The sequence below is a fragment of the Tamandua tetradactyla genome, chromosome 25, assembly GCF_023851605.1.
Source record: "Tamandua tetradactyla isolate mTamTet1 chromosome 25, mTamTet1.pri, whole genome shotgun sequence".
NCBI classification, from domain to species: domain Eukaryota; kingdom Metazoa; phylum Chordata; class Mammalia; order Pilosa; family Myrmecophagidae; genus Tamandua; species Tamandua tetradactyla.
In genome coordinates, this window is record NC_135351.1 from 34,837,394 (window position 1) to 34,858,481 (window position 21,088).

Below are 21,088 nucleotides of genomic sequence, written 5' to 3' on the forward strand. Positions count from 1 at the left end.
GCAAAGGACAGATTAGGAAGTCTGCTCCAGTTTAACATTCTATGTATCTGTAAATAATTCACCATATTTTAATTTCTTTCCAGTTCAAAAGACTACTATCAGTGAGTCTGGGAGGTTGACCATATTTCTTAAATCCTCTGAATATCTTAAAGGTATTTACCCATGTTTCTAAGTGGGAGGAAATGTCACAGAAAAATGTTCTTTGTTTTTAAGCTCTTGATGAGGCTCAAGAAGAACTCATTCCAAGAGCAATTTTTAAATTTCCCTTGAAGAATTAGGAGTGGGAACCCCTAAATCAGCATGTTGAAATTTTTTTCTCAAATTTTGTTTGAATTCACCTGCAAGTGTGTGGCATCAATGGAATTCAAAAGAGATTTCTGAACTTCTCATCGGGGGGCGGGGGTGGCATTTTAGCTGGAATGGAAGAAGCATCGATAGTTGGTGCTGCGATGAGTAGAATGAACACACCAGGTATTATCTGGTCCTGATTCTCTTTTAAGTTAGATGCAATCCAAACTTCAAACATGCAGAGGCTGAGAACAATATGTGCCCCAGAATTCCTTGCAAGATGCATGCCATTTCTGACACAAGCTTTCCTTTTTTCTCTCTCTTTTTCAGCCTCAACTAGCTAAGCACTATGTCATTTAAGCTCCTCAGACCTTTATGCAAAATTATTCTGATGTACACATAGATGATGCACTTGTAAGGAACTGATGTTTACTTCATTTCTAACCTGAACAGTTGATGATGTCAGGCAATTTATGCTGGTTTATTTACACCAGTATCAGGTTGTACGTTTTTGATGGCAAGGATATGTTTGATGGTGATAAATCATCTAAATGTCCAATGCACGCCTCTTGGTGGAATCCAGCAGAGGAGCCCAGAGTGACAGCTGTGGGAAGGCTGTCCTCTTCCTGACTTGGCCTGACATTTACAAGGCAGTGAGGATTACTAGCTGGCGATATGGAGCGATGGGCAAGAAGATGGGTGCAGAGAGAGGACACATCAGGAGACTAAAATAGCAAAGTGGTGGGGCCACCCGAGTTTCATTCCCCTATTAGGCTGGGAGATGCAGGCAAATGACCCTGCTGGAAAATGTCCCCAAGCCTTCAGAGGATAGAAGTCCCTTTAGACCCCATCAAATCAGGCACCAACCTGTGTGATTCTCTAAAGTGCCCAGCATCTCAGGGAGACTCCATTGAACTATGGGGAGCTTTCTGAGAAAATGAAATGAGAAATTCCAAGCTTATGGATACTTATTTAAGTGCCATTTTGGAGAGTTTTGTATACAAGTCATACATCCTCTCCTCCAACTCAAATTTTATTGCATTTCAGCAGTTATTCAAAGTTTACCACCCTTTAATTTGTTTCCTACCGTCTTTGTTTGTTTTTTGTATGCTGTATGATGGGGGTCACATTTCATTCTTTTTCTATGTGAATATCCCGTTATTGCAGCATCATTTGTTAAATTTGTTGTTTGTTTGTTGTTTCTTTCTTTCTTTGCTTGTTTGTTTGTTTCTCAGGAAGTGCACGGGCCAGGAATTGAACCTGGGTCTCCACATGGCAGGCGACAATTCTGCCACAGAACTACACTTGCACCCCTCCTACCGTCCTTTTCTTTTTGCATGCGCAGACACCGGGAAAAGAACCTCTTACCATCTTTTAAAAAATTATTTATTTATGCATGTATTCCTTCCTCCATTCTTGTCTCTCATGACTAATCACTAAACTTGTTGGTGTATGCTATCTTTATTTTCTCAAATATTCTAAGTACCAAGAGTTCCCTTTTGAAGATAATGCCTAAGAAAAGATAAGAAGTAGGAATAACAATAATAATACATGCATATAATAATATATACATGCTTGTGTGTAATATTTTATAACGTAAAAGCATTGTCACACATATTATCTCATTTAATCTTTGTACAACAACATCCGCTTCCCTTTCTCCCTCCTGATTACTCTGAGCTGGGCAGTGTGCTAAGAGGTTCCCATGCAGGTCTCTGGAGAAGTAAGAATGAAACACAAAAGGCAATTAGGGAATATATTTTGATATACAGAGTAGACCATGAGGTGCAGTTGATCAAACACCCCACTAAACATAAGAGGCCCTAGGAGGGACGGCCACCCTTGCATTTATTTCTCTTCCTCTGGCACTGGACATTTGGACCTTAGGTTGTCATATGCAAATGAGAATAGCACACACCTAACTCTGACTCCCTCTCAGAGTTGCTATGAGATTCATGTCAGATGATATTTGAGAAAATATATTGTCATTTGCTAAATGCAAAATACATATAAGACACTTCTATTGTTCTTTTGTCAATAATCTGTACATCAATTTAAACAAAAGCCTCAGTTTACCTAGGAACAGAAAGATTAACCATTTTAGGACTGTACAAAAATGCTCCAATAGTCTTTTGGCCATTTTACTTTTCTTGTAATAAAAAAAATAGGTATTTGTCTGGCAGCCAGATCCCTGAATTACAATCTAGTGAGAGCTGAGCTTAAGAGGAAACAAAGAGATATGGTCCAGATATCCTAGCAAGACCAGAGTAAAGTTTTGATTCAGAGCTGTCTTGAAACCACATGCATACTTAATTGGTGGCATCTTAGATAAACCTTTCCCTTGCTACTCTATGTGTCCATTTCTCTGCAGCAAATCCTTTAAGACCTTCTATAAATCTATATTTCGCTTTTGCTTTTTCCAAGTGCAGCTGGCAGATAATTTACATCCAAATCACATGACATGATTATAAGTGTTTCTGATTGTTCGACTCTACCTTTATGTGTGATATCAGAAGTTCCAGGATTGGGGCTAAGTATTTGCCTTTTTTAGAAAGCACAACCACTGATACCTAGGACCACTTGCCCAAGAACTCAGAGGTTGCTTGGCTGAACTACAGTTTGCAAGTTGTAGGGGAACATTTGTTCTTAATTCCTTCTCAGTAGTAACTAGACTTCTCTATCAACATTATACTAAAACCAGGTGTGTGAGCAGAGCGTGTGGGTGGTTCAGTGGTAGAATGCTCACCTACCACACAGGAGACCCAGATCTGATTCCAGACCCATGCACCTAAAACAAACAAACAAACAAAAACCCCCAAAAACTAGCCACATGTGCCTTACATGAAGTAAAAGCTATACTTCATTTGAGTGCAAAATTTGACTTCTTTGAAAGCATTTTGAAGGCATAATGTTTTGTCAGCTTTCTTTAATTTGATGGTACCCTCCTAAGAGAACTCTGGGAAAAGCATCCCAGCATTATACCTGGCTTCCACTAAAGAAATATCCTAAGCTGTCAAATTGCTAAGCCACCAGTCACTCTCCAAACTAGAGGAGGCCTCAACTCATTTCAAGCATAATATCAAAATTCTCAAGATGTTTGCTATCTGTCTTGTCCATTGAAATAAGATGGTAGAGATTTTGCCTCTGTTGATCGATGAACATGGGATAATAAAAGGTTATTTCAATCAGCTTCATAAGAATATAAAACTGAAAGAGATTCATCAGGACTTACTCAACATACATATTCTGAGCAACAACTAAGTACTAGGTTTGGGTTAGAGAAATAATGTTTCCCTACCACCATTGCATCTAAATCTAACCTGAGAGACTGAGAAGAAAGAACTTACACAATAATTTATTTGATATTTCTAACATCACAAGTTACGTTAGAAGATGACAGGAACAATGGAAAATGGTTTATTCTGAATATACCTTGCTGAATTTTAAAATTGTAGGCCTGAAAAATTAGGAAAAAATCCACTTAATCACATGCATCCTTGGTTTTCTTTACAGTGTAGTCAGTATATCTCGTTAGGACTGATATCTTTTTCCCAGTGGGGCAATCCCATCTCCTTGTCATTTCCAACCTTCTTTCACAGTTATGCCCTGTGTAATGATGCTCAGAAAAGTAGCCAATCAGGAGATTTCTTATCTGTTTCCTTTGAGCACTTCTAACTCAGGCAACCAAACCAGTCTGAACCCGACAGATCACCAGCGTGTTTCTTGGGACTCTACCCAGAGTGTCAATTTTCAGTTACCTCACAAGGCTGCAATCGAATATGCACGGCTACCAGCCGTGAAACATATTTTCAATATGTTCCAAATTGAAAATTCTGTGGGGGAAATTTCTTGGAAAAGAACGTGGAGCTTATGTGTGACTATGAAGTCCCTATCATGGATGGAAGGGAGCGGGAGGACAAAGATAAATAATAACAGCTGTATTTTTCTTTTATAGCCTGACATAATCTTGCACTGAAGTTGGGAGCCATGTTTTTACGGGACCATATCAGCAGCAGAGAGGATGTGCCTGTTGCACTCAGAATTCGTTTGGCAGGTGCGCTTTGCGTTTGATTTAATTTTTCATTTTTGCCTTACTATTTATATAAAAACCTCCTCTAGGGGAAAATACATGCTAAGATGAAAACTTACACAATACAGAAATCTAATTACCTACAAATTGCAGCCTTCAGCAATTCTTAATAAAGGATGCCACGCACACTGTGTTAACCTGCATAAAGCAATTCCATTTTCAGTTTGTCATATTATTTATGTAATTTCACTGAGTGGTGGTGTTAGAAGAAGAAAAACACCCAAGCAGCAAACACGACACAAGGTGTCGAGCAGCTACTACAGAGGTGGCTCCTCGTCATAATCGAATATGACCAGGAACAAATAAATCAAGGAAAAAAGTCCTCAACTCCTGATGACCTGAGGTGTCGGTTTTAAAACCATATAAAATAGCAAGCAATTTGCAAGAGAGGTTGCACAGCAGCCAACGAGAGGAACAGCGAATCCCACAGTAGCTGGGAACACTGGAATGTGCCAGAAGCAGAGCAACTTTATTTAAAAAGCCAGATGACATATCTGAAGCTATCTGACTTTAATTTCTTGGCAGAGACGTAGCTGAGGGTGCAGAAAGCATAGACAGGCAGCAGCAAAACACGACCTCCTGGCAAGCAATGCACCTTACAACTGCAGAAAAGGAACAGCTTCTGAAGGGCATCCAGCAAGGACGGTGCCAGAACACAGGGGGCATGGTGCTAGGAGAGAGGAAGGGCCATTGAGTTTGTTTATTTGTTTGTTGTCATTGTTGCAAATGGTTTTAAATATAAAGGTGAATTTTTGAAAGTTGGAATGGAGCCCTCATTTTCAGGAAATGGCTAGTGTTTTAGTTTGCTAAACCCTGCAGGAATGCAATATACCAGAAATGCAGTGGCTTTTAAAAGGGAATTTATTAACTTGCAAGTTTACAGTTCTAAGGCTATAAACATGTCAAAACTAAGGCATCCAGAGAAAGATACCTTGGCTTAAGAAAGGCTAATGCATCTGGATAACCTCTGTCAGCTGGGAGGCCTCTCCAACCCTCTCATTTCAAAGGCTTCCCCAGGGGCATTTCTTTCTGTATCACCAAAGGTCTCTGGCTGCCTGGGCTCTAAAGCTTTTTCCAAAATGGTTCCCTCTTAAAGGACTCCAGTACACAACCCCACCTTGAATAGGTGGAGACCATCTCCATGGAAACCACCTAATCAAAAGGTCTTACCCACAATTTGGTGGGTAACATCTCCATGGAAACAACTTAATCCAAAAGATCCCACTCAACAATATTGAATGAGCATTAAAGAACATGGCTTTTCTGGGGTACACAAAAGTCTCAAACAGGCACAGCTAGCTACCAATCCCTAGCTAGTGATCCTGAAAAAATCAAACTAGGGTAAAAATAGCAATTTGGCAAAGGTCCCTGCAAGCTCCTCTCTCTGTCTTGTGTCCTTCCTTTGTCCTGAGTTTGCTTTGCCAAACACTCTGCCTTAAGGTACTGCTTTTAGGGAAGAATCCTTTCGCCCTTAAAAGGGGACAGCTGAAGAAAAGGGTCAGCTCACAGAAGGCAGCTGGGGGCTCTGGCATGCTTTGGAGGGGGGCTGCAGAGTCTTTGAACTTCCTGTACCTTTTAGGTTTAGAGAGAAGACTATTCATTCGATATAACATCCTTTGCTTGCTGCCAGAGTCCGAAAATCTCTGCCTTCATCAGCCAGTTAATTCCAAAGAACTACTCTGACGAAAATAGTGCTCCTGGATCTGTGGCTATTTCAAATTAATGCTTTGGTTTAGTCACATAGAGAAGGCCTTAGTGATATAGAATCAGAAGGGTTTGTGTGCTTCTCAGAAATACATCTTTCCTACATAAAGATGTGACAATTCCATGAAATAAGGACGTTGTCTCACCCACTTGGAAATGCTGAGCAAATGTTGGGCTGGAAGAAACTGTTTACAGTAATATTTACTTAAGTATCATTAAAAAAAGCTTGCATTATTTAAGAGAAAAATTAGGAAACAGAAAATAATTTCATACCCGGTCCATGGCTTTTTTTCAAATGTCTTTTGGCATCTCAGTTTTAGGAGTCTCGCAAGTTTCTTGCCACACTACTTACTGCCTTGGCTTGAATCTCTGATGTTTTTATTCCATCAGCCAAACAGTTCAAATCAGGAGTGAAGTATGTGTGAGCCAGGCTTTTATGTGACCAAGAGGATGATCTGTAAATGCTGGTCAGCTTTTTCATGCAGGAGAGTTAAAGTGACCTCTCAGGAGCAGAGGTCACTTTAAGTTGGTGCAAAATAACCATACAGACCAATCAAACCCCTCTTTCAGAGTGTCATCCCTGACCCCTTCATTGCCTACAGTGCAAAGCTTTTCTTTTCTGATGTGAGCATTGCAAAAAATGCGACTCTTCATAATGGCTTTAGTTCCTAAAACATTAGGAGTCTGGGCAAAATTTGCATAATTCTATGAAAAGGTTTATGTGTCAGGTGTGAAAAATATTTGAAAAATGTGGTTTTGGGGAAACGAAGTCTTATCTTTTGGCCCAGAAGGTGCTTCAAAGAACTAAGCTTGTCACAGTTAGGATTGAGAGAGAGACAAGAAAGGCTTCTTTTATCTGCTTCAAGTCTCCAGGGGTCTGGAGCTTGAGATAGGAAGGATTTTTTTTTTCTTTCACTGTACTGCAGACTTGGAAGCTGGAATAATATTACAGAGATGCGAAAAAACAGGTGCATTTCTGTAGATTTTTAAATAGAATTTGTTGGCTCCTTTCAGTTGAGGATAGTTCATTTTGTGTCATTATGTCACTTGAGAAGTTCTTCCCTACATCCATTTTATGACTCTGTCATCGCGTCTATTTTGATCATTGGTGCCACTTGTCATTCATAGGTTGATGGCCAGCCTGGTGTGCATTTTCCCTAGGTGGATTTTAAGATGGTGCCTTAGGACTATCTTCAATAGTCTAAGCTGCTGCAATGAAAATGCTCCCTGCATGCTGCACGGGGCTCCCGGAAACTATCTGCAGCGTGCAGGTGCTGCACGCTGCCTGTCCAGATGATGGTGTGCTGGCAGGAAAGACGCATGAAGATCATTTTTCATTTGTGCTGTGGCTCCAACCAGAAACATCGAGATCCTTGAAACTTTCTTTCTTTAGCAAGAGCCTTTCCTTTCCCTACTCACCCGATTTGTCTCTGGGGCCAGCATCAGACTTCTCGAACTCCTAGCTACTCGGTACATAAATAAAAATATGGCTTCAATTTATGGAATAGCATATAATTTCTAAAAATACTGATAGGAAAACAGCTTTTTTCCCCCTACATGATTTATTGGTTATGAAAGTCTGTTGAATTCATGAAAGTGAGAGTTTTCTGATATTTATGTTTATTCAGGTCTGCAGGATAAGGTATCCGGTGGCCTTTCCCCAGCGTCATCTTTTCTGCTCAGCACCATAGCAAAATGATTCATACCTGCTTTTCATAGTGGAGATTTCACTGGGTCCTAATTGTATTTCCTATCCAATTAAAACCCTTTTTCCAGGTGGTTTTGGTATTCTCTTTAACCGATCTTAATTTGCAGCTTCTTTTCCTGGCACAGGAACTTCCTTACCATGCCATTCACCCATCTTGCCACCTGCCTCCTAAATCACATCAAACCAGTCTCTAATTTATTTAGATAAATAACATGTAGGAAAGGCTTCATGTCATTATTTATTCAAACAAGTTAGGTTTAACTGGTAAATGCTTTGAGAAAATGCATACACGTGTCTATCCATACAATGTCTATTGGGTTGTGACATATGATCAAATGAGAAGTAAAATTCACAAGCTGAAGAGTGTTTGGATGGAACTGGAACTAAGCCTTTTTAGGATTGATGCCTGAGAACCATGTCCTTATTATGTAATACACAGGCAAAGTTATGTTACTGTGCCTAGACACAGGACAAAAATTTCCAGTGTTCAGCCAAAATCACCACCTGAGGATACAGAGAACAAAGAAACCAGCTCTAATCAGATTAAACTCAATGAACCAGTCTCAGGCCAGTTGCAAATTCACTAAATGCCAAGTCATTCCAGAGAATAAACATTTCTGGAATCACAACATGGAGAATAAAAAGTTCTCTTAATTATTTGCATTCTTTAGGCAGCTGCAATTACAGGCTAGTCTGCACTGTCTGTCACAACTTGCCTCCAAGCTGCTTTGTTTTCAAGTAGGTCTATGTTCTCTGTTGTAAGGGGTTTATAATCACTAACATGGGGAAACGTTTCCTTCTGAAATATCCACGGGGTAAAAGATGTGTATGTTTCCCCCTGACTAGAACTTACAGATGAATGAGAGTTCCAGGTTAATTTTTGTATAACGAGGAACAGCCATTACTAGACTTGAAACACATGATACTTACAACGCATCATTTTATGATTTACGTACACAGAATAAACATATCAGAAAATCCCATGAATAGTATTTTTATATATTGGCCTTTTATTTCTAAGTTTGACTTTTTAAGATAACATTTTTTTCCTGATAGCAAAAATAATACATGTTTATTTTCAAAGAGTTGGAAATTACACAAAAATACATGCGATCAGTAGAATCACTGATAACCCTACGACTCAACCCTGCAACCCAAATATGTAATGCTTTAACTAGGGACACAGATCTTAAATCTAGTCTTTTGCTCTACACATTTTATTCTCCAAAATCAGATCATACTGCAGTTGTCTTATAATTTTTAAAAAATGTGCATTTATTGTGAGCACTTTTCCTTGCCAGTTCTTATTCTTTCCACATCAAATTTCTAATGGCTGCCTAGTATTTTGTCATGTGTATACTACAATTTAAAAAATGAGTCTTACACCTGACAAAGATTTACAACTGGTATTTATAGCTCAAGGCCATGAGCTGCTGCTGGCGGTAGGCTGATTGGGGCTGCAGAGTCTAATTTAGGCTGTACTGTTATTTTAGTTGTTTTTGACTTGCTTTTAGGTGGTCAAACCCTTTTCTATTTGTCCTGCTCACTTTGCAAGTCCCACGCTGGCCCATGGCTTGCATCGACTGACTTCATGCATTTCAGTTTTGCACCTGAATTTGCCACTTTTGGTATAGAATATACGAAGTTAAGGCAAGAGTTAAGGATTTAAAAACGACTGATAATGACTTTCCTGGAAGGTGAATCACAGTTGAAACGTGAGCTACATTCCACCCCCACCCACCTCCCCGCTCCTAAACACAGCTGGTTCATCCCAGATAGCATGGTGGTGACCTCGGTGGTGTAAAATGGGTGCATTTGTGCTATTTTGAAGGAAAAAGAAATTAGGAAAGTGGGCCACGATGGCCTGGGCTTTAGTTCTCTCAACAGCATTGACCCTGGAGTGGCTATTTCTATTTAGGCCTGGTCAGGGTAGCCGTGCTGTGCTGACAGTTTAATGCTGACCCCTCCATGGCTGCGCACAGAAATAGTTTATTTTTGCTCACACAGAGATTGATGGGGCTGGCAGAGTTGCTCCATCCCATGAATCAGGGATGCAGGCGGTCTCCACTGTGTGCTGGTGCCATCTCAGTGTTGGCTTCCACAGTGTCCTAGGCCCCTACAGCCGCTGTAACAAGATAACACAAATGCAGTGGCTTAAAGCAACAGAAATGTATTTTTTCACAGCTCTGGAAGCCAGAAGTCTGAAAGCAACGTGTTGTCAGGGCTGTGCTCCCTTTGAAACCTGTAGGGGAGGACTCTTCCTCACCTCTTCTAGCCTCCTTGTTTGCCAGCAATCCTAGGCATTTCTTGGTTTGCAGCTGAAGCCCTTCAGTCTCTGTCTCTGTCTCCAAATGGCCTTTTCCCTCTTGATCTAAATTTCTTCTTCTTACAAGAGGAAGGACACCCACCCTATTGGATAAAGGGCCCATCCTTCTCCAGTTTAACTTCATTTTAACAGCTAATTTCATTTGCAAATTAGGGTCACATTCACAGGTACCAAGGATTAGAACTTCAACCTATCTTTTGGAGGGACACAGTTCAACCCATATACAAGGTCACTGCTGTAGGGAAAGAGGGTGATGTAGGAGTCACCCCAGCTCTTAATGGCCTCAGCTCAATAATGACATGTGTCACTTCTGCCTTGAGTCCATTGACCAGGACTAGTAACATGAGGGCTAGATAATGTCAGAAATGCCTGGATACTTGGTAAGTGCTGTCTTTACCACTTTATCCTATCTCAAACCACAGAGATAAAATGGATAACTTTTCAATTTTAATGAACTGAAAGATGGTATCAAAAGAATTACTAGTTCCAGAGAATTTGGAGTGAGCAGAGTCCATTCAGACTCAAGAGTGGGAAGAGGCTCAAGAATAGGTATGGTCAAAGAGGAACCCAACTGGCCAACATGGACACTGGGCAGCATTAATGGAGTGAGACCAGAGAGAAGCTTGTAAAGCCGTGGCTGAAAGTCCCTGCTTTTGATTCATTGTAAGTATGGTTCCCAAAGCTGGTACTCATCTGAACCGTTCAAGGAACATTAGAGAATGTGAAGCTCTGGCCCTATCTGAGAGCTAATGAATTAGAATCTCCTGAAGAATATCCTAGAATCCAATATTTAAAAAGCCCTTCCTGATTATTCTGATATAGCCAGTGTACACAGATCCACCCACCAGTGTTTGAAAATCCTTGTTTAGAGGACATGGTGGCCTAGGAGGCTTTTAGGAGGAGGAACCAATGAAATGGGAACTCAGAAAGGGAGTGGAAAGTGCTACACCAGATGGGAGACCAGTTTATGGTCCTGTTGTTGGGTGATGGTAGACATCATTTGCAGAAGTAAATCCCAGCCCCGAGTTTTGATGCCCTCAGTAGATCCACCACGACCAAACAATTGGTCTTAATATATTGATTGTGATCACCCTTCATAGATGTTGTCAGGCTGGAATGGGCTGAGATCTTGGCTACTCAGCAGTCTCTTACACTGAGATGAGTCTTAGGGAATTACTAACAGGAACCACCCTTAGATGTACAGAGGAGTCTGAAAAAGTGAGGGCAAATCAAAATCCAGCTCCACACTGAACACGTGTGGAAAATGTGACCTTTGGTTCATCTTGAAAAGGAAGAATGAAGTTGGGGCACTCACACTTCTTCATCTTAAAACTATCACAAAGTCACAGTAATCAAAACAGCATGCTACTGGCACAAAGACGGACCTATATACCAATGAAATTGACTAGAAGGCTCAGAAATCAAGTTTCTCACTTATGGCCAACTGATTTTTTAAAAAGCAGCAAAGACCACTGATTTTGGAAAGAATAGTTTCTTCAGCAAATGGTGCTAGAAAAACAGGATTTCCATTTGTAAAAAAAAAATGAGGGGGCCAGTTCCGGAGAAGATGGCGGCTTAGTAAGACGCACGAGTCTTAGTTCCTCCTCCAGAAAAGCAACTAAAGAAACAGAAACAATACGAAACAGCTCCCGGAGTCACTACAGAGACCAAAAAGACAGCGTACCCCATTCTGGAACAGCTGAACGGGCAGGGAGAATCTGCTGCGGTGAGATACCCGAGGGGCGCGCGTTTTCCCGGCCGGGGCGGCTGGCGACTGGGGTCCCCTCCACGCACGTGGCTCCCCGGTCTGACTGGGAACGTTGGATAGCGGGGCCCTCCCGTCACGCTTGGCGTTTCGGGCCAGCTGGGCAATTAGGACCGGCACTCTCCCAAGCCGTGGCGGCCAGCGACCCCCGCCTCCACGCGCGGTTTCCCGGGCGACTGCCATGCAGACAGACGAGCACCACGAGCGCCACCTACTGGGCAGGAAAAGAAAAACAGAGCCCAGAGATTTCACAGAAAAAGCTTTCAACCAGCTGGGTCCCACACCCAGGGAAATCTGATCAAATGCCCAGACACCAGCAGAAAATAATGGATGACGCTCGGAAAATTGAAGATATGGCCCAGTCAAAGGAACAAACCAATAGTTCAAATGAGATACAGGAGCTGAGACAACTAATGCTGAATATACGAACAGAAATGAAAAAAGTCTTCAAAAACCAAATCAATAAATTGAGGGAGGACATGAAGAAGACATGGGCTGAACAAAAAGAAGAAATAGAAAATCTGAAAAAACAAATCACAGAACTTATGGGAGTGAAGGACAAAGAAGAAAAAATGGAAAAAACAATGGATACCTACAATGGTAGATCTAAAGAGACAGAAGCTACAATTAGTGAACTGGAGGATGGAACATTTGAATTCCAAAAAGAAACAGAAACTATAGGGAAAAGAATGGAAAAACTTGAGCAGGGGATCAGGGAACTGAATGACAATATGAAGCGCACAAATATACGTGTTGTGGGTGTCCCAGAAGGAGAAGAGAAGGGAAAAGGAGGAGAAAAACTAATGGAAGAAATTATCACTGAAAATTTCCCAACTCTTATGAAAGACCTAAATTTGCAGATCCAAGAAGTGCAGCGCACCCCAAAGAGAATAGACCCAAATAGGCGTTCTCCAAGACACTTACTAGTTAGAATGTCAGAGGTCAAAGAGAAAGAGAGGATCTTGAAAGAAGCAAGAGAAAAACAATCTGTCACATACAAGGGAAACCCAATAAGACTATGTGTAGATTTCTCAGCAGAAACCATGGAAGCTAGAAGACAGTGGGATGATATATTTAAATTACTAAAAGAGAAAAACTGCCAACCAAGACTCCTATATCCAGCAAAATTGTCCTTCAAAAATGAAGGAGAAATTAAAACATTTATAGACAAAAAGTCACTGAGAGAATTTGTGACCAAGAGACCAGCTCTGCAAGAAATACTAAAGGGAGCACTAGATTCAGATATGAAAAGACAGAAGAGAGAGGTATGGAGTAAAGTGTAGAAAGAAGGAAAATCAGATATGATATATATAATACAAAAGCCAAAATGGTAGAGGAAAATATTATCCAAACAGTAATAACACTAAAAGTTAATGGACTGAATTTCCCAATCAAAAGACATAGAATGGCAGAATGAATTACGACCCAGCAATACCACTGCTAGGTATCTACTCAAGGGACTTAAGGGCAAAGACACAGACGGACATTTGCACACCAGTGTTTATAGCAGCATTATCTACAATTGCAAAGAGATGGAAACAGCCAAAATGTTCATCAACAGACGAGTGGCTAAACAAACTGTGGCGTATACCTACGATGGAATACTATGCAGCTTTAAGACAGACTAAACTTATGAAGCATGTAATAACATGGATGGACCTAGAGAACATTATGCTGAGCGAGTCTAGCCCAAAACTAAAGGACAAATACTGTAAGGTCCCACTGATGTGAACCGACATTCGAGAATCAGCTTGGAATATATCATTGGTAACAGAGACCAGCAGGAGTTAGAAACAGGGTAAGATAATGGGTAATTGGAGCTGAAGGGATACAGACTGTGCAACAGGACTAGATACAAAAACTCAAAAATGGACAGCACAATAATACCTAAGTGTAATGTAACTAGGTTGGAACACTGAATGAAGCTGCACCTGAAATATGGTTTTTTGTTTGTTTGTTTGTGTGTTTGTATCTTTTGTTTTTGCTTTTTGCTTTTTCCTTTATATATATATATATATATATATATTATTAGTATTATTATTTTAATTCTCTTCTCTATATTAACATTCTATATCTTTTTCTGCTGTTTTGCTAGTTCTTTTCCTAAATCGATGCAAATGTACTAAGAAATGATGATCATACATCTATGTGATGATACTAAGAATTACTGAGTGCATGTGTAGAATGGAATGATTTCTAAATGTTGTGTTAATTTCTTTTCTTTTTTTTGATTAATAAAAAAATTAAAAAAAAAAAAATGAGGATAAGGACCCTTATACCTTACATGAAAATCAACTCAAAATGGATCAAAGACCTAAATATAAGAGCCAAAATGATCAAACTTCTAGAAGAAAACAGGAAAACATCTTTAGGACTTTGCATTAGGCAATGGTTTCTTAGACTTTACACCCAAAGCAAAACAACAAAAGAAAAAAACAGATAATTGAGACCTCATCAATATTAAAAACAATTTGTGTTCAAAGTATTTTTATCATGAAAGTAAAATGACAGGAGAAAATATTTTGGAAACCATATATCCATAAAAGTTTAAAATCAAGAATATATAACGAAACCCTTCAATATAGCAAAAAAAAAAGGTGAATAACTAAATTTTAAAATGAGTAAAGGACTTGAATAAACATGTCTCCAAAGAAGAAATACAAATGGCTAGAAAGCAAATGAAAAGATGCTCAGCATCATTAGCCATCAGGGAAATTAAAATCAAAACCAAAATGAGATACCATTTCACATCCATTAGAATGGCTGCTATTAAAAAAAAAACAAAAAATAATAAATATGGAAGAAGATGTGGAGACATAGGGATACTCATTCATTGCTGGACACTCATTTGTTGCTGGCAATGTAAAATGATGAAGCTTCTGTGGAAGACAGGTTGGCATTTCCTCAGAAAGCTAAATATAGAACTCCCATATGACCCAGCAATCCTTTACTAGGTATATACCCAAAAGAACTGAAAGCAGGCACTTGAACAGATGTTTGTTTACTGATATTCATAGCAACATTATTCACAATTGCCAGAAGATGTAAACAACCCAAATGTCATCAATTGATGAATGGGTAAACAAAATGCGGTACATACTTACAATGGAATATTGTTCAGCTATAAAAAGGAATAAAGTCTTGATACATGTGACAACATGGATGAACCTTGAAGACACCATCTTGAGTGAAATAAGCCAGACACAAAAGGACAAATACTGTATGATTTTACTGAAATCAAATAATTAGAATAAGCAAACTTATAAAGTCAGAATCTAGGAATATAGGTTAAAGTGGGTGGAGTAAGGATAGGGAATGGGAAATTAAGGCTTAAAATGTACTAGGTTCCTATTTGGAATGATGGAAATATTCTGTAATTAACAGAACTGAAATATATATCAATATATCTGAATGTGATAAAAGAGGAAGTGTGAGATTGTATATATGCTAATAGAACACAGATTTTTTAAAAATCCATTGAACTACTGTATACAAACAGTGAACACTTAGTTAGACCATGGACTATAGTTAATAGTACAATTATAAAAATGTGCTATCATTAATTATAGGGAATGCCCATACCAATGCAAGGTGCCAATAATATGGTGGTATGTAGGAATCCAGTATTTTCTGCATGATTGCTCTGTAAACTCATAACTTCTCTAATAAAGAAAAAAATTGACCTTGGGTTAATGACTGGAGTCAAAACCAGGACTGGACAAAAACAGATGAGTTAGCTGATGTCAAGAACTCAAGGAGGAAATGTAGTCAGACAATTCTAGTGGAAGTCCAGCTGGTTTGTAGTTGCATTTATATTGCCAGAGCATGCCTTTCCCCTCCATATTTTTTAAGGATGCCGCTTGAAGTGCAAGTAACTCTATTATGTGCCCTCTTAGCCTTATCTTTAAAATACCGTTTTCATGCTTTTTACAATGTTAGTTAAAGTCACAGACATACTTCATTAAGATCAGCAGTGGATTCAGAAAGTGATTCATCTGTTTTCCTTTTACTCAGCTGTACTCTACATCTGTTTAGGGGGCCTGCAGTTGACTGGCTGATCCAGCTGGCAGAATAGAGTTTGGTCAATATATCCTTCTGACCCGTATTTCCAAACATGAGGGTGCATTTAGACTAATGGAAAGAACTACAATAGGAGGTGTGCCAATTTGAATCTATTGTGTACCCAGAAAAACCATGTCCTCTTATCCTCATTCAATATTGCTAGGTGGTATCTTTTTTATTATTTCCATGGAGATATGACCCACCCAATTGTGGGTGGTAATTTTTTTTTTATTAATTAACGGAAAAAAAGAAATTAACCCAACATTTAGAAATCGTACCATTCTACATATGCAATCAGTAATTCTTAACATCATCACATAGATGCATGATCATCGTTTCTTAGTACATTTGCATCGGTTTAGAAAAACTAGCAACACAACCGAAAAAGATATAGAATGTTAATATAGAGAAAAAAATAAAAGTAATAATAGTAAAAACAAAACAAAACAAAACAAAAACCTATAGCTCGGATGCAGCTTCATTCAGTGTTTTAACATGATTACTTTACAATTAGGTATTATTGTGTTATCCATTTTTGAGTTTTTGTATCTAGTCCTGTTACACCGTCTGTATCCCTTCAGCTCCAATTACCCATTATCTTACCCTGTTTCTAACTCCTGATGGTCTCTGTTACCAATGACATATTCCAAGTTTATTCTCGAATGTCGGTTCACATCACTGTGACCATACAGTATTTGTCTTTTAGTTTTTGGCTAGACTCACTCAGCATAATGTTCTCTAGGTCCATCCATGCTATTACATGCTTCATAAGTTTATCCTGTCTTAAAGCTGCATAATATTCCATCGTATGTATATACCACAGTTTGTTTAGCCACTCGTCTGTTGATGGACATTTTGGCTGTTTCCATCTCTTTGCAATTGTAAATAACGCTGCTATAAACATTGGTGTGCAAATGTCCGTTTGAGTTTTTGCCCTTAATTCCTTTGAGTAGATTCCCAGCAATGGTATTGCTGGGTCGTATGGCAATTCTATATTCGGCTTTTTGAGGAACTGCCAAACTGCCTTCCACAGTGGTTGCACCATTTGACATTCCCACCAACAGTGGATAAGTGTGCCTCTTTCACCACATCCTCTCCAGCACTTGTCATTTTCTGTTTTGTTGATAATGGCCATTCTGGTGGGTGTGAGATGATATCTCATTGTGGTTTTGATTTGCATTTCTCTAATGGCCAGGGACATTGAGCATCTCTTCATGTGCCTTTTGGCCATTTGTATTTCCTCTTCTGAGAGGTGTCTATTCAAGTCTTTTTCCCATTTTGTAATTGGGTTGGCTGTCTTTTGTTGTTGAGTTGAACAATCTCTTTATAAATTCTGGATACTAGACCTTTATCTGATATGTCATTTCCAAATATTGTCTCCCATTGTGTAGGCTGCCTTTCTACTTTCTTGATGAAGTTCTTTGATGCACAAAAGTGTTTAATTTTGAGGAGTTCCCATTTATTTATTTCCTTCTTCAGTGCTCTTGCTTTAGGTTTCAGGTCCATAAAACCGCCTCCAATTGTAAGATTCATAAGATATCTCCCTACATTTTCCTCTAACTGTTTTATGGTCTTAGACCTAATGTTTAGATCTTTGATTCATTTTGAGTTAACTTTTGTGTAGGGTGTGAGATACGGGTCCTCTTTCATTCTTTTGCATATGGATATCCAGTTCTCTAGGCACCATTTATTGAAGAGACTGTTCTGTCCCAGGTGAGTTGGCTTGACTGCCTTATCAAAGATCAAATGTCCATAGATGAGAGGGTCTATATCTGAGCACTCTATTCGATTCCATTGGTCGATATATCTATCTTTATGCCAATACCATGCTGTTTTGACCACTGTGGCTTCATAATATGCCTTAAAGTCAGGCAGCGTGAGACCTCCAGCTTCGTTTTTTTTCCTCAAGATGTTTTTAGCAATTCGGGGCACCCTGCCCTTCCAGATAAATTTGCTTATTGGTTTTTCTATTTCTGAAAAATAAGTTGTTGGGATTTTGATTGGTATTGCATTGAATCTGTAAATCAATTTAGGTAGGATTGACATCTTAACTATATTTAGTCTTCCAATCCATGAACACGGTATGCCCTTCCATCTATTTAGGTCTTCTGTGATTTCTTTTAGCAGTTTTTTGTAGTTTTCTTTATATAGGTTTTTTTGTCTCTTTAGTTAAATTTATTCCTAGGTATTTTATTCTTTTAGTTGCGATTGTAAATGGGACTCGTTTCTTGATTTCCCCCTCCGCTTGTTCATTGCTAGTGTATAGAAATGCTACAGATTTTTGAATGTTGATCTTGTAACCTGCTACTTTGCTGTACTCATTTATTAGCTCTAGTAGTTTTGTTGTGGATTTTTCCAGGTTTTCGACGTATAGTATCATATCGTCTGCAAACAGTGATAGTTTTACTTCTTCCTTTCCAATTTTGATGCCTTGTATTTCTTTTTCTTGTCTAATTGCTCTGGCTAGAACCTCCAACACAATGTTGAATAATAGTGGTGATAGTGGACATCCTTGTCTTGTTCCTGATCTTAGGGGGAAAGTTTTCAATTTTTTCCCCATTGAGGATGATATTAGCTGTGGGTTTTTCATATATTCCCTCTATCATTTTAAGGAAGTTCCCTTGTATTCCTATCTTTTGAAGTGTTTTCAACAGGAAAGGATGTTGAATCTTGTCAAATGCCTTCTCTGCATCAATTGAGATGATCATGTGATTTTTCTGCTTTGATTTGTTGATATGGTGTATTACATTAATTGATTTTCTTATGTTGAACCATCCTTGCATACCTGGGATGAATCCTACTTGGTCATGATGTATAATTCTTTTAATGTGTTGTTGGATACGATTTGCTAGAATTTTGTTGAGGATTTTTGCATCTATATTCATTAGAGAGATTGGCCTGTAGTTTTCTTTTTTTGTAATATCTTTGCCTGGTTTTGGTATGAGGGTTATGTTGGCTTCATAGAATGAATTAGGTAGTTTTCCCTCCGCTTCGATTTTTTTGAAGATTTTGAGGAGAGTTGGTACTAATTCTTTCTGGAATGTTTGATAGAATTCACATGTGAAATCGTCTGGTACTGGACTTTTCTTTTTAGGAAGCTTTTGAATGACTAATTCAATTTCTTTACTTGTGATTGGTTTGTTGAGGTCTTCTGTGTCTTCTTGAGTCAAAGTTGGTTGTTCATGTCTTTCCAGGAACCCGTCCATTTCATCTAAATTGTTGTATTTATTAGCGTAAAGTTGTTCATAGTATCCTGTTATTACCTCCTTTATTTCTGTGAGGTCAGTAGTTATGTCTCCTCTTCCATTTCTGATCTTATTTATTTGCATCCTCTCTCTTCTTCTTTTTGTCAATCTTGCTAAGGGCCCATCAATCTTATTGATTTTCTCATAGAACCAACTTCTGGTCTTATTGATTTTCTCTATTGTTTTCATGTTTTCAATTTCATTTATTTCTGCTCTAATCTTTGTTATTTCTTTCCTTTTGCTTGCTTTGGGATTAGTTTGCTGTTCTTTCTCCAGTTCTTCCAAGTGGACAGTTAATTCCTGCATTTTTGCCTTTTCTTCTTTTCTGATATAGGCATTTAGGGCAATAAATTTCCCTCTTAGCACTGCCTTTGCTGCATCCCATAAGTTTTGAAATGTTGTGTTTTCATTTTCATTTGCCTCGAGGTATTTGCTAATTTCTCTTGCAATTTCTTTTTTGACCCAGTCGTTGTTTAAGAGTGTGTTGTTGAGCCTCCACGTATTTGTGAATTTTCTGGCACTCCGCCTATTATTGATTTCCAACTTCATTCCTTTATGATCCGAGAAAGTGTTGTGTATAATTTCAATCTTTTTAAATTTGTTAAGACTTGCTTTGTGACCCAGCATATGGTCTATCTTTGAGAATGATCCATGAGCACTATGTGGGTGGTAACTTTTGATTAGATGGTTTCCATCGAGATGTGTCTCCACCCATTCAAGATGCAGTTCCTTACTGGAGCCTTTTAAGAAGAAACCATTTTGGAAAAAGCTTTAGGGTCATGAGAGCCACCAGAACTGACACAGTTAACAGAATGGACAGAGCCCCAGGGAAGCTGTTGAAGAGAACGCTAGCAGATCTTGCCATGTGTCTTCCCAGCTGCAAGAGAAATCCTGAACGTCATCAGCCTTCTTGAACCAAGGTATCTTTCCCTGGTTGCCTTAAATTGGACATTTTTTTAGCCTGGCTCTAATTTGGACATTTTTATGGCCTTAGAACTGTAAACTAGCAACTTAATAAATTTTTCTTTTTAAAAGCTGTTCCATTTCTGCATTATGATGTTGGGGACCAGAGGCTAACCTAAGATGGCGATTGAGCCAACATGGCCACCCCGGCTAATGCAATGGCATCTATATAGTACAACAAGGTTCTTCACGGAAATAGGTTCCCACCGGGACCTTCCCGCCGGCGCGAACTCCCCACCAATTATCTAACCAGCCCTTCCCGCCGGCGCGAACTCCCTCCTATCATAATGCTCCACATACCGTACTCCCTCCCCAAGTCGGTATATATACACCTGGCTTGCTTAATAAAATTTGCAGCTTGATCAGAATCCTGTCTTGCTGTCCTTCTTGCGTCTCTCTGTCCCATAGCCATTCTTCCCTCAGCAGGTGGCGGACCCCGTTGACTGTCCTGCGGGTCGGGACATTATGACAGCTAGCAAACTAAAACAGGACACATGCAGGGAGCTCTCCTCATTATTCAAAGGAACACATTTGCTCTGTGTTGCTCCCAAAAGGCCAGACTTTGGAAATTCTGAGAAGCCAGACTCAAAATGAAACATTCTGGCCAATGACATTGGCTCCTGGGGCACTGTTGGGCTACTTATGCTCACGAGGTCTGAATGTGAAGGCGCTTCTGATTTTAGTTTAGGGCTATCTTCTCTTTCTACTTTTTCTTCATGACCATATCCAGTTCCATTGTTTTAAATGTCTGTGAATATGAGATAATGAACCCATTGTTTTCTCTAGCCAAATATCCTCTCTAGCTTCATAGCTCAAACTGCCTTCATGGCTTTCCACTTGGAGGTTTCATGAGTATCTCAAACTTATTGTGTGGAAAACAGCACCCTTGACCACCACTTCATCATCCTCAGCCCCAAAGTCTTGTGGTCTCCTGTCT

The 21,088-nt window shown here is 39.3% G+C and overlaps 2 long non-coding RNA genes across 2 annotated transcripts in view; one reads left to right on the forward strand and one right to left on the reverse strand.

Moving 5' to 3' along the window:
- Nucleotides 1-21,088, forward strand: part of LOC143669068 (uncharacterized) — a 90,910-nt gene that overhangs the window by 30,205 nt on the left and 39,617 nt on the right. The window contains exon 4 of the long non-coding RNA XR_013168676.1: nucleotides 4,244-4,342. This is a non-coding gene — a long non-coding RNA (uncharacterized LOC143669068). The remainder of the gene's footprint in view (nucleotides 1-4,243; nucleotides 4,343-21,088) is intronic.
- On the reverse strand, nucleotides 353-6,454 carry LOC143669069 (uncharacterized). Its single transcript, XR_013168677.1, has 3 exons — nucleotides 6,356-6,454; nucleotides 4,974-5,048; nucleotides 353-414 (listed from the first exon to the last, which is right to left on the reverse strand). It is a non-coding gene; the product is annotated as an uncharacterized LOC143669069 (long non-coding RNA).